This window comes from Zeugodacus cucurbitae, chromosome 4, assembly GCF_028554725.1.
Source record: "Zeugodacus cucurbitae isolate PBARC_wt_2022May chromosome 4, idZeuCucr1.2, whole genome shotgun sequence".
Classification (NCBI taxonomy): Eukaryota; Metazoa; Arthropoda; class Insecta; order Diptera; family Tephritidae; genus Zeugodacus; species Zeugodacus cucurbitae.
Window position 1 is genome coordinate 67,008,138 of NC_071669.1, and position 23,806 is coordinate 67,031,943.

Here is a 23,806-nt window from a genome sequence, read left to right on the forward strand (position 1 = left end):
GAAAGGCATCTACATAAATTTAATTCATTTCTCATTTTTTATTGTTTGAACCGCTCCTGGACAATAGTACATTACTTAAATATCACCGCTAGAGCTCGTTTGCTGAGTAAAGATAAGTATTTAACCTAACGCACTAACCCTGTACACAGCGTCATCTACCGAGAGATAGCAACAAAACTAAAATAGCGAATGGTCAGAGAATGAAGAACGTCAAATATATGTTTATAGACATTTTCACATACATATATTTTTCATTCTCTGTTTTCTCTCACAATTCTCATTTTTCATTTTGCATTAACTTCTGAATTCTTTGTGTAGATTTTGCTTCATTCTAGAGTTGCAGTGCAAAATCACTTTTCGTTTCTTGCGGAGCCAATAGTGGAATAGTGTATAATTTTTGTGCTAATTTGTAAAAAAACAACAAAAATAAAAACAAAAACCTTGCAAAGTTGCGAAAACTTTGTCCAATCTTCGAGAGATACCGGTGTAAACTGCAAATGTTCTGAAGTATCTTCGATTTACGCCAAAAATATGCAAACGAAAAACGGTTGTGAAAAGATTTACCAAAAACCAAAACCAGAAAAGGCCTAACGAAAAAAGCAGTGTAGTGCATTGAGGAGCAGCAGTGTATAGTGAAATATTTTTGGCAGAAAAATTGCATGAAATGCACAAATGAGTAGAAATGTTTAAAATGTAATAAATATTGCGGCAAATTGTGAAATTGATTGGTTAATTGGAATAGAATTTCCATTGATCAATGAGCCTGAAATTGATGGTTTATTTTGGGCAAAAAACAGTTGTGTTTAGTTAAAACGCAGTGAAATAGCATAAGTGCAGCGATAGACAATCGTAAAAGAACGACGCTGGCAGCGCAGTAGCGTCGCGTGGGAAAAGGAGAGAAGACGGAACTGTGGCAGCGCGTTAGAAGCAGCTGATTTTCGTTGTTGTTCCGGTGGTGGTGGTGGTGGTGGTGACTGCTGCGCCAACTGCGACAGAGTTACAATTTACAACAACAAAGATAGTGAGGTTGGTAAAAGAAACAAAAACAAAAATAGTGCTATTAGATAGTTATTATCATATCTAATGTAGTTGGGAAATCTTTGCTTATCACAATTTAACAAAAATGTGTTTCGTCAATTTTGGAGGCATACATTTAAATATTGGGAAAGCATAATAGTATTTGCCTATACTAAATATTTAAAGCAGTGTTTTGGTATACATATAACTATTTATTTTGAATATTTTTTATATGTATTATATTTATTTTCTTTGTGTTAGTGTTTGTGTTTATTTCCTTAGTTATGAGTACCATTTGACTTAATATCCGCTAAATAAAAAAACCGAATCTATTACAGTGCTGTTTAGTATTATAGCATAGTTCTGCGAATTATTTTGTATATTGGTTGATGAATATTATTTTTAAAAATTAAATTTTTACCTGAGATGTATCCTTCTGAAATAGTTTTTACTTTTATGCTTCCTCCTTCACTATTAAAAGAGTTACATATATTGTTTTTAAAATTTTCACAATAATTTCTTAAGTTCTTAATATTTGCGCGCTACTGTAGACGTGGAGTTAGTCATAATTTTAAATGTGAGATCATTTGATGAGCGCCACATGATTTGTGTCGTGCTCCTTGTTAGCGTATGCGCATACGTGGTGTGTTAAAAAATTAACGGGAATTTTAAAACTTCACGGGATTGTTAAGTCCAGTTATTTTTTTTTTTTTTTGTTAGGTTGATAAACACGTCCCTGAAATATTAAACAAATTTCAGCGTAGTTCATTGCTGTCTTCGCCTGTAACAGTCACTAATGTTAGATGTCTATTAATGAGCTTGGAGATTTTCCTTTGTTAAAAGCTTACACTTCGTTGCTTGTTGGTGAATTTTTGGCCAAAAACTATGTATATTGTAAGCAACGTCCATATTCATCAGACATGGCTTCGTGTATCATTTTCTATTTTCAAAAATAAAGATAAACTTAAACGGTCGAGTTAAACGAAATCGATGAGAGAACCAAAGGCTATCCCAAAAATCGAGTTTGAGAAATGTTTCGACGATGAAAGAAGTGCTAAGTGCATGATATCGAATGGAACTATTTTAAAAGTGCACATTAATGTAGACTAATGAATAATTTTTTTTTTAATTCTTCCGTAATATTCAATTTAAATCCGGCTTCGCACGAATTGCGTGGGTTCTTCTAAAGAAAGTAAAATGATAAAATTTGGACATGAAATTATATATTATTTGTAATGAGGTAAAACTTGATTACGCCCTCTAGTATTTGGTGTCCGTTGCCTTCTCCCTGATTATGAAGGCGTTGGGAACGATCAGAATTCGACGCCTTAGTGCGAGCTTGTATATTAGTAATATTTTGTTCAAGTCGGTGCACACGCTCCGCACTCGACTCTCAAACGCGTACTTGGGATGTTTTGAAATTTTGTTCAGCAAGGAGCTGCGATCGCTTCTCTAGCAGGCGACAGAACCCGATTCAAAAATATAGCGGCGATTTAATATTATATTTTATTGAATGGAGTGGTTTAGGGTCTTTCTTGCCAACAAAGCGAGTTTGTAGAATCTTATGGAACTGAGTAAAAAAAAAACATTTCCATTAACATAAATTCAGGGTAGCAGGGCCTTGAATCCTTTTTTTAATTTATTAATTATTATTTTTATTTAACCGTTCACTTATACTAGCTACAAAACTTTAAATTCATTATTAAAGCCATACACTTATATTATCATTGTTCTATGTTTGCGAACTTTTCACGCGTCCATTGCAACAATTGCAATTATTGCTGTTAAATCAACCGATCGCAAGCGAAGCGCAAAAAGTACGAGTATATTAAAATTTGTGTTTGCTTATGCACGTATGTATGTGTGTATGTATGTATACGTACACGTATCATATTAGCCACTTGCTAGACGCATTTTCACGCCTCACAATTAATACCGTTCAAAGTAATTAAAAGTGCACTGCAATACCGTTACGCATACGAACACCCATACAACGGGTATACATTTCCAACCTTTATCGCATCAAGCATTAAATACCGATAGTTTCATTTTTGCGTAGACAATATGCAAAGTGAATCCTTCATGGCAGAGACAAGGACTCGTATAGCTCTTCCGCCAACACACTCGGCAGACCTTGTCGCTTGAATGGTTAAATGCAGTAAACTGCACGAAATGCAGACAAGTTAAATGCCGAGGAAAAGAGTAGTGTTGGTGTTGGTGGCATTTGTCAATGCCATTGTTGGATACAAACTGATAGGAAGTTAGCTTGACGACTACCCAGTGAGCACTGGGAGTTTAAATTACGTGAGGATAGGGATAAAAAGTGCATCAGAAGTGTAGGCTGTTATTAGTTTAATACTAAATTGGTGTCATAATGTTTTTTGTAAAATATCTATATTATATATTCTTTATCGATTAAAAAACCGATTTATTTTGCAGATTTCGCTCTCTTGTTTGTTGAAATTAATAATTATTAATAATTAATATTTATTAAAAAATTCCAAAGCAATAAAACTCATAAAAATATCGTTAAAAAAGCCTCAACAAAACATTATCGAATTGGAAGTCGAATTTTATATTTATCGAAAATCGATTTTTCTCGAAATCTGAATTTTTTTGAACGATTTCAGCTATAGTCCAACTGTTTATGTACCGAAGTTAAACTCAAAGAATCTACATTTAAGTTATCGATAAAAATCGTCAAGCAAATCTATCGATTATAATCGATATAATCAATTAATAATTAATAAAAAATTCCAAAGCACTACAACTCATTAAAATATCGATATAAAAGCCTCAACTAAAAATTATCGAACTGGAAGCCGAATTTTACATTTATCGAAAATCGATTTTTACGCGAAATCTGAATTTTATTTTAACGATTTCAGCTATAGTCGACTAAAATAGATTCTTTCTTACTTTCTCATGCTTCTAAGTATGTTCTATTGAATAATTTAGCTTCAAAAGCACTTACTGGGTAACGGCATTTGCATTTTTGTTTCTTTCGCTGCATTTCAAAGCCCGGCTATATGTATGCATGTTTGCACAAAAGCGTAAGTGTGAGAGTAAGTGAGCGGCTAGATGATTGCGCGTCGACCTTCAAAAGCGCTGCACGCGCCTTGTCAATGCACCCATTAATGGATAAACACATCACAGGCTAAAAGGCAATAATATTACGACAAACACACATATAAATATTTCAATAAAAGCTATGCCAAGCAGAAATGTTAACGAGTAAGACAACAAGCTTAGTAGTGTCCATTTCATAGACACTTGCTTTACATGGATGCGCTTAACTAATGCAAGAACCAACAACAACAACCAAGAAAATGTAAAAAAACAACAACAACAACAACATTTTTAAATGCCATGAATTGGAAAAGCCATTAAAAAGCACTAAAATAGATTTTAATTTTTTTACCGTTACAGAGTGCACGCTAAAAAGTTAAATTGCATCTAGTCAAAGTCAAAGACGAGGGAAAAGTATAAATGTGAAACAAAAACGTGCAGGAATAAATCGACGCTGGGGAAGCGAGTGAATGCAAGAAAACTAATTACATATATACATATATATATATGTGCATATATATATATGTATGTGTAAATATATGTATCTTTAAAGTTACCGCCAAGCATTAAATAATGACTTTACAAGCGTTTTCCTCTTCGCACGCCAATTTGTCACCTACGCTTTGCGTGCCTTCTTCGCTGCAAACTTCACGTCTTATGCCAGAAAAGAGGATTACGACAATGCTATCATTTGCACCAATGCCTTGTGCTTCACGCCTGCAACGTCAGCGTTCGCGTGCTGCTGAAGTGTAAGACATTAGAGGAGCGGAGAAGTGCTGGCGTGTGGTTTGTGTGTTTCGGAACCACTGCATAGCTCAGGTGAGTAGTGCAAAGCTTTCTGCTAAATTCAAATTCATAAAACATTTATTTTGTTTGCTTCTTCTTCTCAATTTTTTCAGCTGAAATCGCTGTGAATTCTTCCATTTCATGTACTTAAGCGTATTTATTGCACAATATTATTGTGCTGTTTGTGAATTAGTATTAGTAGTGTTTTAAATGCTTTAAACTCAACACAAAATTATTTAGTGCAAATAATCGACAAGCAGGAAAGCAATAATTGCTTACAAGCGGCCATAATATTGGTAAGTCGAATTTTTTACTATTCTAAGTACTATAAATATTTAAATAAATGATATCGGAACGTGCAAATGTCAGGATTGTAAAGTATTTCTAATTATTTTTATTTTCGTGAAATTTCAAATTTCAAAATTCCCGTTATTTTTTGTTTGGTATTTTGGCACCTTGGTTAGTTCGGGTATTGCAAATGGGCGAGATATAATCGGCCCTACATATTTTGTATATATGTATACTTTAAGGCGTTCTTTTCCCATATAATAATTTATTTCTTATGTAACGAGACACATTTTTAAAGCAGTCCTTAATGGATTTTATGCTATTCTCTATTGACTCTAAACAACGCTATCACTGTAATTATTGTACTTACGTACAACAATGTTAGTCTTCCATCTTTATTTGATTTTTTAAAAGAAGTGGTGGTGACATCTGCGTCCTCCAAACTGTTTTCTAACATATGTTATACTTCCAGCGTCTCATGCTATTTGCTTCTGGCTAATCCGACTACTCTACCTAGTAATCCAGCCAAAGAAGACATGGGTATCTGTTTATTAACTCCTCGTCTTGTTGGAGTACTATTTTTTTCTTCGTTTTGAATTTTAAGACCTAAAAGATATAAAAATATATTAGATATAAAAACGCAATTTCTGACGCGAGATGGCGGTGGAATGGATTTAGTTTTTTTTTTTTTTAGAAAAAAAAATATCCCTCCCAAAAAATCGGATTTATCCCTTTTCTAAAGTCCTTGGCATATGCAGGATATTTTTCCATTTCAGAAATTAAAATTTTAAACTGTTTCCGATTTGAAATTTTCATCTTCACTTCAAATATTCCTCCAAACAACCGCGTCGTTTCTATATCGCTCACAATTATAGCAACGACTAAAAACGACTGTTTCTATGTCGTTTCTATAGTCGTTTCAAATTGGGGAATGCCAATTTATTTTCGATAAATGTCGTTAACGCCAACAGGAATGCCAAATAGGCGTTCTTAAGTCGTTTTAAAACGATAACGCCAACGGGAATAGGGGCGATTATATCAGGGTTACGAAATTTTGTTAATAATTTTAAAATTTTAACATTCCCGTTATTTTTTGAACACACATGTATTTTTAAAATTTGGTATCTTGGCACCTTGGAAGAGAGAATTTTTTCTGGAAAGTGTAGCTCTTTACTCTAAAAGATTCAATAAGCGTTTCTCGTAAATTAAATGCTACTACGAGCAAATATCTCTAACGGTATTTTTCATTCTTCCAAATCAACTCAAGAACTCTCTTTCAAAAAATGCTCAAACAGCTTTTACATTTCTATTTCCGTGAAATTTCCCAGATCCTCAATACTAAATAAAACAATTATTTAAAAGAAAAAGTACAGATTTATTTAGTTTCAAAAGCAGTTACAGTTAATTTACAAGTCTATAAAGTGCTAATAAAATATAAATTGCTTTAACACATTATTGACTTATATATTAAACATTTCCACCTTATAAACATACTTCCTAAATATTTTTGATTTTGATAAAATATTAATATTATATTTTTTTTTTGTTTTCAATGCGAATTTTTTATAATTTTTTTTTAACTTATAATTTAATAATTTTTGTAAATTTTTCTTTAATTTATATTTTTCTATAATTTATTATTATTTTTGCATCAATTTTTATGATTTTTGTAATTTTTTATTTCTTTGAATTTTGTTTGCTTTTTAGTGAAAATTTTATGTTTTATGATTTTTTGTGTTTAAAATTTTGTTCATAGATTTTTTGAAATTTTTTTACTTAATTTTCGTTTTAAACAATAACTTCAGCACTTTTACGCTTACAATCCACCACTCATCCATATATACTACACCGTGGCGCAGCTCAACGACAATAGCGCACATCTTTTCTTTTAGGTGCTCTCGGATGTCGAAAGTCATCCGCATAGGTCGTATCATCCGAGCGATACAATTTAGACTGATTTCGTATTTGCCTCAACCAATGGCGCAAACCAATATTGGTCTCATTGCCATAACTCTGCAACAAGTTCTCTTTCGGCGGCCCCTTCACCGGTCGATCGGTGACCATGGACCAATTATCTTGCGGTGGCTGCAATCTGTACTTGATATCATTCACCGTTGTGTAATTGGACAAATATTTCTCCGAGTCCATTGGCAGCACACTACTATCCTTGCTATTGTGAGCAATGGTCCTATAACGCGACCGCTGCTCTTCAAAAGTGGGCGCATCGGCGCGCAATATTTCTTTGGGATGTGCGTAGTGTGCGCGATAACTAGACTGATCGGCTGTTTTTGGTTCAGTAGTGTTGGATGCAGTGTTGATTGGATTGTAGTTCTTTACTTCTTTATGTATGCGGTCATTGTACCAATTGCCAATTAATGTGCGGGAACTATATGGTTTATACGATTTTATAAAAGATACTCGGGAAGCGGCATCAACCGGTGCTATTGCCGAACATATTACGCCAACCATTTTGCCTTATTATTGTTATTGCTATGCCAAATATTAGTTATTAAATTAATTCCACAAGAAATGAAATAAATTGGAAATTGAAGAAAAATTATTTTTTCGAATGAATTTCAAAAATTGTTTTTCAGAAACTGAAAAATTATGGCAGAAAAGTGGGGGAGTAATATGTCAAACAGAAATTCGATATAAATCGATTTGTTCAGTTGTGATAGAGTGTTTTGAGTGAGTAAATTGAGTAGTTTGGTGAGCGGATGTTCATCACCTAAATATATCGACTAGATAGAGGTTTAATTATATAAAATAACGTTAAGGTTTAAGAAATATAAAAAGTGATATATATATATATACACTATATCTAAGGTTCTTTTTAATTTGGCAACGTATTTTTGCATCGTATGCATCGTATTTTTGAAAATCCTATTATTAGATATATGAGAGCTAGGGGAAGTTATGACCAGATTTTAACCATTTCTGGTACAGAGACACACTATTAAAAGAAAAAGATTTCCTCTGAATTAAATTAAGATATCTGAGAGATTTACCGATATTTTCGGTGCAAAATTACCTTTAGGCACTGAGTTCTTCATGTTCGATATCCGGGGCCTTGAAAAGTTATAGTCCGTTTTCGACAATTTTTTCACAAGTGAAGCCAGAGATGATATTCACTATTTGCGTAAAGCTTTATTCCGCTATCTTCATTGGTTCCTTATGTATATATTATAAAGTGAAGAAAGCAGATTGAATTTAAAATTGAGTTATATGGGAATTTGTCGTGGTTGTGAACCGATTTCATCCACACGTGTCATCAGGGTGTCAAGAAAATGCTATATACCGAATTTCATTGAAATCTGTCGAGTAGTTTCTGAGATGTGGTTTTTGACCCATAAGTGGGCGCTCATTTTCAATTTTGTAAAAATTTCTGCATTTCTCCTGTACAATTTAGTGTTTTCTTTTCTGTGTGTGTTGTCACATTTTGTGTAGATATTTTTACGCTAACCTGCTTCCAATTTTGCTATATGAGATATACACTTTTTGCTTATGCTTAGATGCTGCCAGTCGCTTGTTAGCTGATATCCCTGTAGGGAAATTATTTGGAAGAGATTCATCGTCTTATTTAGGCAATATATACCGTAAAAACAAAATAGTTATTATACTAAAAATATGTAATAAGACTTTCTTGTGTGAATAGTTGCCACCTGTTTACATTTTTTAAACAAATAATTTGATGGAATAAATTAAATATTGATATTCTTATGAAATAGATGTAAAAATCTGTGAAAATAAGAAATTTTTGAGAAGGGTTGCCACCTGTTTATAAATCGAAATCTATTAAAATGGTTAGGATAAATGCCGCAATATGTATCTCAAGCCAAATACACTTACGAAAGCTTACAGTAAATATATAATAAAATGGAGTGGTATTACCTGGTGAAAATAGTTGCCATCTGTTTCCAGGCCCACAAAATGGCGAAAACCGAAAACATATAAAGAGCTATAACTAAGCAATAAATTAAGCTAATTTTTTTTAGGAAGTGGGCATGGCCCCGCCTACTACTAAGTCTTTTGTTCATATCTCGCAGACTACTTAAGCTATATCAACCTAACTTTCGTTTGAGTCGTTTCTTTTAGGTACTACCTTATACAGTCCAAAAATGGATGAAATGGATGGGTTATGTTGAAAACTACTAAAAATACTTTATTTCAGTAAGGAAAACCACTTTACACTCAAAATGGTATACAAAATTTTAAATGGGTGTGGTTCGGCCCACTTATGGGTCAAAAACGATATCTCCGAAACTACTCGACCAATTACAATGAAATTCGGTTCATAATATCTTCCTAGCTTCCCAATGATATGTTGTGAAAATAGCCCAAATCGATTCACAACCACGTCTACTTCCATATACCAGAACTTTGAAGTCGGTCTGGATCGTTTACTTTACATGATATAAAGTAAGCACCAGTGAAGATATCGGAACAGAACTTTTCAAAAATACTGCATTTAAAGAGTGGCATCTAAAAATCGTCGAAATCGGTCCATAAGTTTCAATACCCTATATATTGAATATGAGGACTTCAGTGCTTCTAACAAATTTTTTACCGAAAATATAGTTAAGTCACTCAGATATTTTGAATAAATTGAGAGGGAATATGTTTCTTCTAATAATATAGTATGTCTCCGTGTTAAAAATGAGTGTAATCCGGTCATTACTTTACCTTGCTCCCATATACCTAATATTAGGGTTTTCAGACTTTCAATGGACTCTATACCATATATGTATATGCCGAATATGTGAGTCAAATTGTTTGTTTATTAATAAAATTAAATAAATAAATTGCGAGAGTATAAAATGTTCGGTGACACCCCCTGCTTAGCCCTTACTTGTTTTTTTTTTTTCAAAACTATTCAAAATATAAAAACTTCCCCATCCCTACTGGGTCTCTTTCGCCACTTAATTTGCAGTATGTTGACAATTTGCTCGCACACTACTTATCCACTCACCCATTTACGCCTGGTCAGATAGACGCTGTCCGCTGATGGATACATACAAACATACATACATACCAACTACTTGGATTACTAAATGTTACTCGATTTCTATAATATAATATAATATATTAATTTAAGTAGTTGTTGCTGGGGTTGCGCGACTGCCGTTGATATGAGAAGCGTTCCGTCTCAACGCTCTCGGCCCGGGGAAATATTGTTGCGATAAGTTTACTTCGGCGTTTGCATTACTTTTGGCGTGTGGCCAAATACTAAAGTACAACAAAACCAACAACAACACATGTGTATATTGTACGAAAAACAGCAATCGTGTTGGCATCGGTGATGCCATCGGCCAGCAGCGCGCAGCAGCATGCTAAGCTAAGCAATTCACAAAAATCACAATACTGTACAACAAGCATGATGCCAACAAACATGTGTACCAGCGCAACAACAACAACACACGCGCATACATACATACATACAAACGTTTACAAAATGTCGACTTGTTTACACTAAAAGTAAAAATTGTTTCATTCTATTTAATCAAGTGGTTTATTTTTATTGCCATTTTGGCTTCTGCTGCCCATTCTCGCTCGCTCGCTCGGCTGACACGCGGTGGAGCGCATACACACAGTTATACGTAAAGTACCCACAAGCGGTGGCGGCGGCACACGATGCTCTTTGGTAGTAGCGAAAATTAAGAAAATCGAAATTTTTTAAAAGAAAAAAATCGAAAAAAAGAAATGAAAATGAAAATACAAATTAAAATCGTAAAAATGATTTCAAAATGAATGGTTATTTTGTACATATTTCGAATTTTTTCAACGTTTCATTTGTGGATTGGTGCGCCCGCTATTTCGAGAATTTCTTTTTACAAGTGGTCGACCGCAAGTATGCACACACACACACACATTGCTGCGACGTCATCGAACATTACTTTTGCTTTGTGCTCCTCCCAAGCCGCAGCATTGTGTGCGGAGCGGTGACAGACGCCAGCAAAAGCGCAATTGATAAGCCATTTTCCGCGAGCAAAATCACATAAATTTTGGCCGCCGTTGCGGTTGCAAGCACATTGTAGCATGCAATTTGTAATTTCAAATATGATGTGTCTCTTTCGGCGGTTGTGTGTTTGTGTGTGTGCTGCGTGTGTGTTTAGGAAAACACGAAAATCCAATCTCATTCACTTTGGCATAGTTCGGCGAAAACGTGTGCCATGTCAGTTTTTCGAGTGAATCTACACATGTGTGCACAGATGGGTTAATCAATTGCGAATGCAATATTTTATTTTTGCTACCGAAAATGCCAAATGACATGACTGTGGAAAAAATTTTAAGTACTTGCTGCGAGATAAATTACATTATTTTGCTTTATGTAAATATTCCTACAAAATGGTCGCAAAAATATTAAATGTTATAAATGAATACGTGGGAGACAATTACGGAGAATTTTGATATATTTCAAATAAATTTTGAAATGAGAAAAAAACGAAAAAATTATGTACTGAAAATATTTTATTTATTGATATTTTAGCAATATAATTTTTATCAGTTATTTTTATTTTTTATTTTATTAATTATTATTTTTATTTTATTATTTATTTCATAATTAATTTTTTTCTTAATAATAAATCGATTAATTTTTCATTAAAATGTCGCTTAAATATAAGAAATTTATTGATTAAAAAAATTCAACAAAAATTCCCTGATTTTCTCCGAATAATTTCACCGCAGTGTGAATATTACAAAATATGTGACATTTGTATGTGTGTATGTATGTTTGCAGTCAAAACTGGTACACCATCAATTTTACTCGCATTACTGCTGATGGCGGCGGCTGTTATTGATTTGATGTAATCTTACTTCAATTAAAACTCACATACTACTATACATACATACACACATGTGTCGTACATAGGATTACTATATATGTATATCCTTTGCGGTTTGAGCTTCTACACTAATGTGAAAAAAATTACAACAGAATATAAATTTTATTACTGAAAAATTGTTGTGATTCTATAATATTAATTTATTTAATATATAATATAACTAGCATCATTAAAAATTATGATTCTAAATAAAATTTTCTAAAGTTCTTGATTGAGAGGTTCTGCAATTCAGTTCCAGGTAAAATTCAAGCAAATTCACTTTCAATCCGATATGTGATATATTTGGTGTACTGAATTTCGATTTTACTTTTCAAATTCCACATTTTTTTTAATTTTCACTTTCACTCGGATTGCAGAGCCTGTCTGTATATTCCAATATTTTAGTATCAAAAGTTTTGCATTTAGTTAGGTTAGGTTAAAGGGGCTGGTCTGCTATGACATCGGAGATCCCAATTGAAAAGCTAAAGCCAGTTCTTTGTGATGCCTCAAATTCCTCTAAATGGGTGCCCAAGACACTCAAGTGACGACAAAGCGCTTTCCGAATTTGTGCAGGCACCAAATTTGTAAACGGGACAGTTCAGCTGGGTCTCCAAAGTTTGTCCTGCCAAGAGGTTTCAGCCGATGTCTAGCTAAAGCTGAACAATGAAGAAAAAATATATCGATATCTCAATCTGTCATAATATTTTCTCACGGAAAGTAATCCTATCGGTTAGTAGTCTGTAATGACTCGTATAATTATGGTCAGCTGAACCTTACTAAAAGCAAGTAGCTCACTGGATCTCCTGCGATCCACCTTAGGCCAGCATGATCTCACAGTCGCACAGGTACTGGTCGTTACCTCGCGAATTCAAGAATAAAAAAAAATTGATTCCAATTGTCTTAATATAATTTGCTAACGTTCTTGAATGAGATTATATTGTATAATTTTCATATCAAAAGTTTTGCTTTTATTATAGTAGTTGCTAATGAGTTTGCTTACGAATTATTCCGGAAAAAATTTTATATAAAAATATCAGTTCAAATATAATTAAAATTTCTGTCATGTTACTTTTCGAACTAACTACCATTTCAGGACAGAACCAATGATCTTCATATATTTCATATTTAAATATTTCAAGATTTTTGCTACTCAAAATTACAATGCTTTTATTTAAATACAGAAAAGTATCTCAAACCAACACTTCTTAAATTTTTTGTGAATTGTGCTAACACTTCTTCTTAATTGCTCGCTACTGTACACGCTTATGCTCACTCGCTAACAGCCTATATGTAGGCACACAGCTTAATTCAAACTCACAACCAAAGTTTGTTTATTTTGTTTTTGTTTTTGCTTTTGTTGTTGTGTGTGTGCGCCAAATGCACCGTTGTCAGGTCATGTGGGCTAGTTACGTAAATAGTTTAATTGGAGCATGTGTATATACAGGCATACAAATGTACATGTTGGAGTAGTATGTAAAGCCGTTTAGTACATAGAAGCTTATGGATTTACACACACAAAAGCGCATGTCAGCTGCCAGGATAGTAATTAAGCTCTGTGTTGTAGTTGTAACCAACACGCTTATGCATATATTACTTGGTTGAAGCAAATATATACATAGATATATGTATGTACTAACTAAAGTAAATTTGCGCTAGTTCGGGAAAACTGGCAAATCGCATAAAATATTATCATCAACATCACTTACTCATTATGCTTTTTATTATCTCTCACATTTATGCGCTTGCACTTTGCACGTCCATTAATCTGGCAACTCGCTACTCCACTTCGGCGTATCCCATTCGCCTAGTGCCGTGTCATTGCATTTGCGTCGACACAATTGCACTTTCCTCGCCTATTATCGCAATTATCTGTAATGCACCACAAAGCACCAGACAAGGACACAGCCAAACACACACACTCCCGTCCAGCAACATGTAACCATCGACACACTTACACACACACACATGCAAATTGTGTAAATCCGAGCTTTCCTCGTAACATTCGGAAGCCAGCAGCCATCATCCGGCAGCGTCCTCGCTGCACTCAGTATTAAAAGGATACTTACTGAAATCTACTGTGTTACATTGTCATTGCTATCTCCCTTATCCCCAGCTTGTGTTGTTTTTGCTCCAATTTATCGTGTATCCCTCAAGCATTATACTTTGGCCTTAGCTGCTTGCGCACTCCTTCACAGAGAGCCTGTATCATCATTCGTCGTCTTTTGTCGTCTCCTTTTTATCGCGTTTAAACGAATTAATTAAAACATTTTGTTGACATCAGTTTAATTGAATAATAAAACAACATCATCATTATATGACAACAAGGGATTTATTATGAGGCTTTTAAGTTATTGTTTTTCGCATTTTATGTTGTGAGAATGCGCGAGTTTAGTCACATTTGCCATGCATACATTTGTTGTTAGGGTGGTTGTGTAATTTTAGTATTTACGTTCTGGAGTTTGTTACTAAACACCTATTAGTCGATGAAGGTGTATATATACATATATACTTATATTACATCTTTAAATCTATAAAAATCTGTTGACCCAATAATCGCGATTATTTTCTTTGATCTATAGATTACCATCAGTATAATCTCCTGCAATTTATAACTATAAATATATATCTCCCTTCGGCTTTTTTGCTCTTTATTCAATGCGAGTTCAATTTTCCACCACCAAGGGCGTTCGCAATGGACAGGAACAGGTGGTAATCACTTGGCTCTATGTCCGGGCTATATGCTGGATGCGGTAAAACCTCCCATCCGAGCTCCGGTAGCTTCTGACGAGTCATCAACGAAGTGTGTGGTCTGGTGTTGTCCAGGTGGAACACGACACCCTTCCTGTTGACCAATTCTGAACGCTTCTGGTCGATCGCCTGCTGCAAGCGATCCAGTTGTTCGCAGTAGATGGTAGAATTCAGCGTCTGCCCATATGGGAGCAGCTCATAGTGGATGATTCCCTTCCAATCCCACCAAACACACAGCAAAACCTTCCTGGCCCTCAATCGCGGCTTGGCCACTGTTTGGTACGATTCACCGGCCTTCGACCACCACCGTTTTCGCTTGATATTGTCGTACATATGTGATCCATTTTTTGTCGCCAGTCGCCATCCGTTTCAAAAATGGGTTGAGTTCCGTTTCAGCAACATATCGCAGGCGTTGATTCGGTCCAGAAGGTTTTTTTGCGTCAAATCTTGCGGCACCCAAACGTCAAGCTTTTTTGTGTATCCAGCTTTCTGCAGATGGTTTAAAATGGTTTGGTGGCGATGTCACGAGATTCCACATGCCGGTCTAACTAGATGTTTTCCATGATTTGATCGGTATTCGTCTGTCACAGGTCTTCTGCCGTCTGCCTTATCCATGGTGTAGTTTTCACCCGCTCTGAATCGTCGAAACCTCCGCAGTTCGAAGTGATAGAGTACCATCCCCCAAAACACCATTAATCTCACGGAACGTTTCTCTAGCGGATTTGCCTTCAACGAAGGAAAACTAAAAAAACTGGAATTTCGGCGTTAGCGAACTCCATGTTTACACGTCTATAACTGTTGAACGCAATATCCAAACTAATCATGCAAAGCGTCATTTTGTAGGCTATGTCAAGACCATTCAAAGATGTATAGATGATACCAGATACGAGCTGTAGCGCTTTATACATAACCTCGAAATTCAAAAGACAAAAAGGCGGAAGGCAGATATTTTCAACGTAATATAAAGCCTTCCTAATGTTCTCCTCTCTAAGTGTAGCTGTTCTAACAAATCGAATAAAAGGAAAGAAAAGTAGTTCAAGACTACAAAAATACTCCTACCACTTGAATGGGTTATTATGAGTAAATATCCAACAATTTACAAGCTGCTCACTGCTTTACTATTCTTTGTTAGGTTTAGAGTAATTTCTTGGAATGCATGTTAAAACCCACACACACGCACACACATAAAGAAGCATAAATAGCTTGAGCGAGTATATGCCTCGAGTTTGCATTCTAAGTCCAATCAGTGTAAAGCACTGACATCAATTCTAAGAAACAGCTATCGCCATTTACGCTTTGATAAAAGCATTGAGCGCCAAGCAAAGTCAATAAAAACTGCTGAGCGCCACAAAACGCACTACTATAGCTCTAGTATAGTACAAGTACAAGTAGTTAAAAGCAAATGACAAATATGTGCGATTGCATGATAAACGGACGACAAAGGATGTTGCCATACACAACTGCAAAGGCTCACACAAACATTTACATAACAGTAAATAATAGTGTTAGTGTTAGTTGGCGTCGTTAGTGCTCGTATCATAGTCCAAAATTCACGACCATTGTCGCGCGCTCATTGTTATAATACATACATATATAGGTATGCATGTTGATAGTGACAACACGGCCACACCCCCTGCCACCTATTTTAATGCAAATGCCTCGAGCACACACACACACACACATGGAGATGTCGCAGCAGCGTTAAATTCAAATCAAATCATGCTCACGCTGCACTCAAGTCTAGTCAACTTAATGTCTCGCCAAGGCGCCGAACAGCATCGGCTGCACTTCCACAGCGTTGTATGTAGTGCACCATGCCACCGGCTTAATGCCACATGCTGCCACTAATGCTGCTGCAATGCAAGCTTTTTACTATGCACTCTATTGCGTTTGGCTTTGTTTCACAACGCCACTCCACGCCTCAACATTTATGTATATGTTGTTGTTGTTGTTGTTGTTATTGTTGCTGCTGCTTTGACTGCGGCCTCGACACAGCCATCTAAGCAGTAACCTCGTCTCCTTTTTCCAGGATTTCAATGTTTGTTCTCTATTTCTTTAGAAATCACGGAGTCTGTGTCGTCGGTAGCGTGCAACACGGACCGTTATGTACTGTCACACACACTTTCTATGTGTGCGTATAGTGTATATTACATGCTTCTCGTACATAAGCGCTTACAACAAATCCACTTATACATATATATATTTATATTGTTGACATCAGTTTTCTCGACTTTTGTTGTTGTTGCTTGGGTCTCGTGTGACCTAAATTCGATGGCATAACAACCGAACACCAAGCTGAGCATACGACTCTCTCTCTACTTTAACTATGAGACCATTGAGTAATATATCCTATAAAATGACATTGCAGCCACACTTTGCTTGGCTTTGGTGCAGCATCCATTTTGGAAATTGTCATGCCAACACACACACTCACACACACACATACCTACAAATTTATGTACATTGCTGCATATTAAAGATTGAAATTGCAATTCTAGTTTGGCATATCAATGGGAGCAATTTTGGAGAATTTTTGTGCTTGCCATATATAGAGAGATAGGTGTATGTATGCATATTTTGTACATGTCCGCGACCCTTTCTTTGAATTTTTAAAGAGATTTTAGTACAACAATGTTAATTAAAAATCCTTGTTCAATTCTAAAGCTGCAAAAAAAAACTTTGGAACACAATTTAATTCATTTGAATCCAATCCAATTACTTAGATAATAAATACAGCTCTCTATAGGAATATTGTACTATGAATTCGATGTTGAAATATGAGGAAAAAATATTGAAAATTGTTGTTAATGACATTTGGTCTCCCCGATAGGGAATGTTGGACATGTTTACTCGACAAAAGCTTATCATATTAATACTTATGTTATCATAACTTATTGTTCCAAAATTGAGTTATTATTATTCCTGAAATTGAAAGGCACTAGAACACAGGACAGTTACTTCTGTTGCACTTACAGTGGAATGGGAACAAACAGGAGCGCCGCTGTCCTCTTGCAACTTGCTTCTAGATGAATGGGTCTCAGGCGAACTCAGCAGGCGTTGGACAGTCACTAGCACCTGTTTTGTCGCAAGATCATTCTGGCCCAAAGTAAATCGCAAGCAGTCAAGGGAACTCTTTTCCCTAAACAAGATCAATCTTTCTCAAGTTATAGGTGTTCTAACTGGCCATTGTCCCATTGGGACTCACGCGGTCAAATTAAGAATTTTATCGTATGCTTTTGGAATGTCCCGCCTTTGCGAAATCTAGACAAAAAATCCTTGGATCTCACTTTTTTGGGCACCCCCGTGAATTAGCGGACACTGAAGTTAAAAACCTCTGCAGATTTATGGTAGGTTCCAAGCGCTTTGTCGATTCATAAATAAGTGAGGGGGTTGAATTTTTACGGCATCACAAAGGACTACTCTTGATAGTCTAAGTGGGTTTCCCCCTATAGGGAAACAGCCTTCGAACCTAACCTAACCTAACCTATTCTTTACCTACTGCATATATATAGACTTTTTTAAACAAGTGAAATAGATTTATACTATTTACTAACGTCCAAGTGGCTTTGAAATCATTAAAGTATTTTAGGAATGAAGTGAAAGAATGCCTCGAGCTAACAAAACATTTTCAAAAAAATCGATCTTTTTATTTTTTACTTATTCCATAGTTTATATTTTCAAAAATATCCTGTGAAAGCGGTAAGCTCGTATCTTGAATAGTTTTCGAAGGTATAAGTCACAATAGTCGAAACTTTAAACGCGTTTTTCTCCAAACGACATTTCTCAAAATTGATGACATCATAACTCAGCCAGAAATTGACCGATCGACTTCAAATTTAAAGTATTCTTGAATATATTTACTATACAATGACCTATGATATTTTTGATCGGTTGAAAATTGGCAATAAAAGAAAACCATTTTTTACCTAAAAAACTATTTTTTTAGAACTACGCTATTTTGATAATTGTGGACATTTTTCAAAAATCGTAGGTGTAGTGTATAGGAAATACTTTCAACTTTAATAACCTTTTAGAATTGTTTTGATTCGGCCGGAATCATGTCACCAGTTGGGAAACTTGTTTTTTTTTTTTTTGGCCCCTCCCAAGAGAGCACATAACTCCGTTATTTTTCAATATTCTTGTAAAGAAAAATCTTGAAATATAGTTAAAAGTATAGCTCATTGTGTCCAAAAAACTTCGAAGCAGATGGGTTACACTGGTATAGCCCCTTAAAGAGGGACTAGTTTTGACCCTGGACACTTGTAGACATTTAATCGATAAATAAGTCAAAGATTTGGCTGAGTCTCGGCGGAAATAATCCTGGCTTGCTCAACAAGCAGACAGACGTGGTCCGATTGGAATAAGAACCACACATGCTGACTAGTGAAATTTAAAAGGAATGACTTAAGAACGCCAGTGTCACTGTCTGTGTGGAAGACACGCCAGCAGACTGGGGGATGATTACTGTAGAAGCTGCCAAGAAATAGAAGTGGTAACAAATACAATCACTTGTTGTTGTGGTTTTTCCACCGGAAACAAACATTTACAAGGAATGTTTGCTCAGAAGTTGTTATATGTTAATTTGTGCGCACGAGTATAAAAAGTTAGATAAGTTTACGCTTGACAAAAGCCAAGCAAGCTTATAACGCACGAGATAATCTTAAAGGTTGCCATGTTGCACATAGAATGCAACGCTGGTGCAAGGAGTGGTTATGCTGCAAGAAGTGCTGGTATAACTTTGCAATAACGCCAATCAAAGCTCGCCCCTTAAGGTTTTATGGAAATGAAAATGCAAATAGCAGGCGCGTCGTAGACTGACTGGCATAAAATAAACTTAAAGCAATATAACATACTACATGCAATAAGTGCAACCACAATACTTGAAACAGCAACAACAACATGATATATGTATAAGTACTATGTTAGGCGCGTACGACATGTCCAGAGTGTAGACGCCCGACAGCAGCAGCAGCTGTGTTAATAGTCTCAAGCGCTTTGCGGGGGCTACAGCAGTGCTACCGCCGAGACTTTGAGGCTTTGTATGAAATATTGCTACGCACTTAGTAACGCATTTACGCAGGCCACCACGAATGCGGTGCTAACTCACAGTGTGGCGTGTATGTGTGTGTGTGTGCGCCTATAGCGAGCCACCCCTCTGGTGCATTATGTGAGACCGAGAAGAAATGCTCAGTGGTCGTTCGTGCCTTTAAATACACATGTACTCTATATAAATACATATATTAATGTGCATATGACATATATGACGGCAGTCTTAGGGTACAACAGCAGCAACAACAACAACAACTAGGCAGTAACGCAATAACGCATTCCACAGAAACAATAATGTTGTTGTTGTTGTTACTGCTGTTGATATAGCTCTTCAGTGCCTCGACAAATTCACGTGCGTGCCTTCTAAAATGCATATGAACTTGTGTGTGTTTGTTGGTGTGTGTGTGTGTGTTTTTAAATGACTTCTGTGTGTTGTTGCGTTTCGCATCTCAAGTTGCCAATAAAAGCTACACTCTTTCATTTGTACTGCTTCTGCTGCTGCTGCTGCTACTCACTGCCAGCTCCCTGGTATGCGCCAGCAGCGTTTATGTTGGTTGTAAAAGTGTCTAAAATCTGGGACATACATTCGATGAGGATAAATACTTGGAGTTTTGTTCGACTGTCGTCCTTTGTATCCTTAGTGTCCTTTCGCGATCTGCCATAACTCATAACGCTCATGAAAATGAATTATTTGTATCTCCATGCGTATGTATATTGGGGTGAATCATCTGCGTGTTGAGTATGTACACATTTGCCTTTTATTTGTCATCGAAATATAAATATATACACATACATATATAGTATTTTTCTGATAACATTGGATGAGGAATTTGTGCGTTAATGGCTTTTCGAGTTTATTCGATTGTTTTCGTTGAGCTTCGTTTGTTGATTTGCGTAACATTTTTGAAGACTTTGAAAATTAATTGAATCTACGTTCAAAGATATAACCATTGAAAACGTTTTTTATCCCTAATTGTTTTGAAATATTCTCTTTAGGAGTCAAAACTGCGCGTCCTTAATCTACCGAGTGAGTTATTATATCTCAGCTTTTGTCTTCGTTTTTTTGCCTTACCTTCCTCAATAACATAAAAATACTACTTAGGTGATCAAAGTAAACACTTTTGAAGCAAAAATAATTTTAGGCCAGATTTTAGAGAGTGGCCAATCGAACACACAACTGGTATAAATACATTAAACTGGTATAATGAGGCTAAACGCGATGAAAAATTAAATTATAGGTTTCAAAACACCTTGCTTGCAAAAAAGACCTTTCGACCAGAATTTGTAGAGTGGCAAATCGAACAGATAACTGGTATAAATGCGCTAAACTGGCATAATAAGCTTAAAGCGATAAAAAAATGCATGCAAATCTTTTGAAAAGGAAAAGAACTGGTCAAAACTCAGTATATATAGGCTGAACTACATAATCTAGAAGGGCTTTACTGATATATAAATACTTTTATATTATATTTTAAACTAGTACTAACATACCATACACTCTAAACAACAACTTCAAGTTTTGTTGCGCCAGTGACCTTGCTGTTAGTGTGCCCTAGAAGTGTACCTGACAAGCGAATTGTTGCCCTATAGGACGCGAAATCACTGTTCCGACTAACGTGAGTTGTTCGCATTAGAATTTCTTTCACTTTCTATTGGTCTCTACAATAAATAATTTTGCTGATTTTTTTAGCTGCTTCCACAAGAGTTGCTTAAATACTGCAAGAAAATGTGAATAAAACAAAAAAAAATATACATATATTTACACTAAATATGTATATATACATATATGCATACTCGTATTTAACTAAAACTATGTACGCCAAGTTGATTACAATAACAACAATGCAGTGCCTGAAACAGCACACAGAAAAATCACCCCATTATAAAGTTTCCCCGTTTTAACCTGTTTCACGAAGAAGAGCCTGCTGCCGCTACGACACGTTTTTCATTTACGCTCATCTCCTTTTTACAGCGCTCTCACATGCCTGATTTTGCGCTGGCGCTCAAGTTTACTTTATTTCATGTTTTTTTTTTTTTGTAGAAAATCTCTCTCTTTCTTTCGCTCTACAATTCTACAATTTACCTATCACATTGAACTTAGACCGTTTTCACACAGGCAATTTTTGTCGCGGCAATTCTTAGTTTTATAGGAGAGGGGGCGACGAAGAGACGAGAATTTCTCTCTCTCTCGCTTCCCTTGGTCGCCCCCTCTCCTATAAAACTAAGAATTGCCGCGACAAAAATTGCCCGTGTGAAAACGGTCTTATATGAGTTTTTGACGATTTCGCTTCGGAAAGCATGCAGAATAGAGTCGAGTAGTAGCGTCTGGTAGCACGGTTAGTGGGTAGTGTGCGATATAGTGGCTCTCTCGCCAACAATCGGTACGAGCAAATTCACTCACGCGCCACCCAACGCCAGCATTGCAAGGATGAATCGAATGAAAGAGCAGCAGAGAGGTGTACGCAAGCATAAACCGAATAAACTGAGTGTTGAAATAAATCAACCCAGAACTGCTTGGCCCAGTATCAATTCGTACGTTCCCCATAATGTCTGCCATAGTAGTGGATACGTCGTGGTCGCCGTGTACGGAAGCAAATCAGTAGAAGCAGGAATTCAAAGGCTCTGTCTATGCAATAGTGTTGTAGCAAAAGAAAAAATATATATACATACCTATATATATATATATATATATATATATATAGAAATCTACATATAACTAAGGAAAAATAAATGAAATGTACAAAATGCAGCAGCAGCAGTTCTAGTGAAAAGCTTTGAGGAAATCGTATTGTTTTTCTACCAAAAAAAATTTGCACAATTTTACGCGAAACGCGCAGAGAATGTAAAAAAAAATTTATATAAAAAAGAAATCGAAATCGAAATATGTTTAAAACGAAAAACGCCAGCAAGTGCTTGAATATAGTGCGGAATAAAGTGTGAGAAAAGTAAGCGAAAAAGTGGTAAATAATTTTCAATAAAAATTGTTGAGAAAAACTACCTGTAAACTAAGTTAAAAGTTATGAATTAAATGGGGAAAAATTTGTGTGCTTTTATCGTACGAAAATTTTTTCTTCTTTTGCCATCTACACACACACACACGTACAGAGAAACACACACATTTTTCACAACTTCGTCGTCGTCGTCGTAGACGTGCTCGTTGGCGTTTTCGACGTCGTTAATTGCAGGCAGGCAGGCAAGCGCCAGGCCGACCGAATAGCTCACTATTGCAACATTGTTGTTGTGATGGTCGTCATTGCTGTCGTCTTAAAAGCGTAGTAGTGCGGACAGACAGACAGACGGACGGACAAGCATTTAACGATTCAGGACGACTGGAGCACCCCTACGGAAGGGCACTTAAAGTAATAAGAAAAAGGCATAAAATGCAAATAAATTGCTTAGTTGTAGTATTTATGCAGCTTTAAAGTGTTTTTTGGACAACTTAAAAACGGTAGATAACAATATAAAGCAAATAACTCAATATATAAAATAAATCAATAAATTTGAAAATTTCAAAAATGTCTAAAATTTTGATACTTCCGCTCAAAACGACAGCACGAAGGGATGACATTTAAATCAAAGCCAAAAATCAACAAAAAATCTTCGCTAAACTACCAAAATTCATATCCGGAAATGCATCATATGTACTCCTCCTACTAAAATTTACAACATTTATTTAGAAAACCAACAACAACAATGCAATAGCCAACATTAAAATGACAAGTCAACTGTGCTTCTGCACGAGCTGGCAGCAGCGCCAAGCACAACTAGTAGACAACAACAATGCATTCGCAACACACAAAGCAAATCGGCACGAGAAGTGTTCGGGCGCTAAATGAGCTCTAGTGAATGAGCGTAATCGTGTGAGAGATTTACGAAAATTAGTGGACTAGCTAAATATGTGTGTGTGTGCGTGCGCGCTCTCTCAGCTCAGCTCCCCCAAAACACAAATTTCACCACCCCCACCCACACACAGAGAGTGAATGGTATAACGCAATGCAACTGTCAGCTGGCTTTAGCGAAAAACA

General features: G+C 35.8%; 1 protein-coding gene across 9 annotated transcripts in view; it reads left to right on the plus strand.

The window, feature by feature from the left end:
* Positions 1-273: 273 nt before the first annotated feature.
* Positions 274-23,806, plus strand: part of LOC105214552 (protein encore) — a 55,961-nt gene continuing 32,428 nt past the window's right edge. For 4 of the 9 annotated variants that reach the window (XM_011188047.3, XM_029039652.2, XM_011188096.3 and 1 more), the window contains exons 1-3: positions 274-1,026; positions 4,447-4,905; positions 4,986-5,168. The gene's annotated coding sequence lies outside the window, so the exon portion shown is untranslated. Of the gene's footprint in view, positions 1,027-4,446; positions 4,906-4,985; positions 5,169-22,093; positions 22,727-23,806 lie in introns of those variants that run through there. The other 5 variants (XM_029039658.2, XM_011188114.3, XM_011188056.3 and 2 more) reach the window with 4 other exon arrangements.